We start from the raw sequence: 1,664 nt of genomic DNA, 5'->3' as shown, positions 1-1,664 counted from the left end.
AAAAAAAAAAAAAAGAAGAAGAAAGAAAGTTGGAGTGGCTCTATTAATATAAGAAAAAGACAACTTTCAAAGGAAGGAATACTACCAGAAATAAAGATGGTCATTTCATAACGATAAATAAAAACAAAACATAACAATTCCCACTGGGTTTCCAAGGTAGTAAATCTTTATGGAAGTAGACTGTCCCATCTTCCTTTTGCAGAGTGCTAGTGGGTTTGAACCACCAACCTTCTGGTAAGCAATCAAATGCCTTAGGCACTGCACCACCAGAGCTCCTTTCATAATGATAAAGGGGTTAATAAATCAAGGACATACAATCCTAAACATTACGCTGCCAATAACAGAGCTTCAATATAAAAAAAAAAAAAAAAAATAGTAAAGAAAACAGAAATAGACAAATCTAAAAGTATTAGTTAGAGATCTCAGTAGAGATCTCACCTTCAATAACTGATAGAATAAGCAGATTAGGAAATCAGTAAGGTATAGGAAATCTGAAAAACCCAACCAATTAACCTAATTGGGTATTTACTGATCACTCTTGCAAAAACAGCAGAATACCCATGCTTTTAAGTGCACAGGAAACTAAGACAGACCTTACTCTGGGCCATGAACAGATTTCAATGTTGTTGTTGTTATGTGCTGTCGAGTCGGCCCCGACTCATAGCGACCCCTCCTTGGGTTTCCGAGGAAGTATCACTACGGAAGTAGGATTGTCCAACCTTCCTTCCGAGGAGTGGCTGGTGGGTTTCAATGAATTTAAAAGTACTGAAATAGTAACAAAGTATGTTTTCTAATTACAAGGAAATTAAATTCAAAATCATTAACAGAAATATTTGGAAATTCAACAATTTATGTCTGAATAACCCAGGGATGAAAGAAGAAATCAAGAAAATACTATGAACCAAATGAAAATAAAAGACCAACAAATCAAAATGTGTCAGATGCAGCTAAAGCACTGCCTAGAGAGAAATTTAAATGTAAAATGTAGGAATAAAAATCCTAGCTACAAGTCAAAAGCCATCTGTCATCAGCCCAATATAAAAAGACAGGAATTTAAGTTTCAAACAAAATAGCCTCTTAGTCTTACTTAAAAGTAAGCCCATAGTGCTCTAAGGAGCCCTGGTAGCACAGAAGTTAAGGCACTCAGTTGCTAACCAAAGACTCATAGGAGAAAAGGTATGGCAGTTTGCTTCTGTAAAGATTACAGCCTTGAAACTCTACAGGGCAGTTCCATTCCATCCCATAGGATTGAATGAGTTGGAATGACAGTGGGTTGTTATGTATGTGTGTGTACACATATGTGTATGTATGTATTTATGATGTGTATATGTGTATGTACACTGTATGTATATGTATGCATGTATATATGACATCTGTTAGCTCTCCAGTTAATATTTCTCCCAACTGTTTATTAGGTAATCTGCTACATGGAAGACACATTAATTTAGTAAGCACAAAATTACCTTTACTCAGTCATTTCCGACTCATAGCAACTCCTCCTTGGGTTTCGGAGGTGGCATCTCTACAGAAGTAGATTGCCCAATCTTTCTTCCGAGGAGTGGTTGGTGGGTTTGAACCACCAGCCTTCTGGCTTCTGGTTAGCACTCAAATGCCTTAGGCACTATGCCACCAGAGCTCCCATACATACATACATATATATATAT

The 1,664-nt window shown here is 36.7% G+C and overlaps 1 protein-coding gene across 1 annotated transcript in view; it reads right to left on the bottom strand.

Annotated features, from left to right (window-relative positions):
• The window catches only part of VPS13D (vacuolar protein sorting 13 homolog D), a 435,877-nt gene that overhangs the window by 345,607 nt on the left and 88,606 nt on the right, over window positions 1-1,664 (bottom strand). The window lies entirely within an intron of this gene.

This window comes from Orycteropus afer, unplaced genomic scaffold (genome assembly GCF_000298275.1).
Source record: "Orycteropus afer afer isolate SDZICR_OR568_19922 unplaced genomic scaffold, OryAfe1.0 scaffold00094, whole genome shotgun sequence".
Classification (NCBI taxonomy): Eukaryota; Metazoa; Chordata; class Mammalia; order Tubulidentata; family Orycteropodidae; genus Orycteropus; species Orycteropus afer.
Note: the sequence above shows the minus strand (reverse complement) of the source record. Positions and strands in the feature narration are given on the sequence as shown.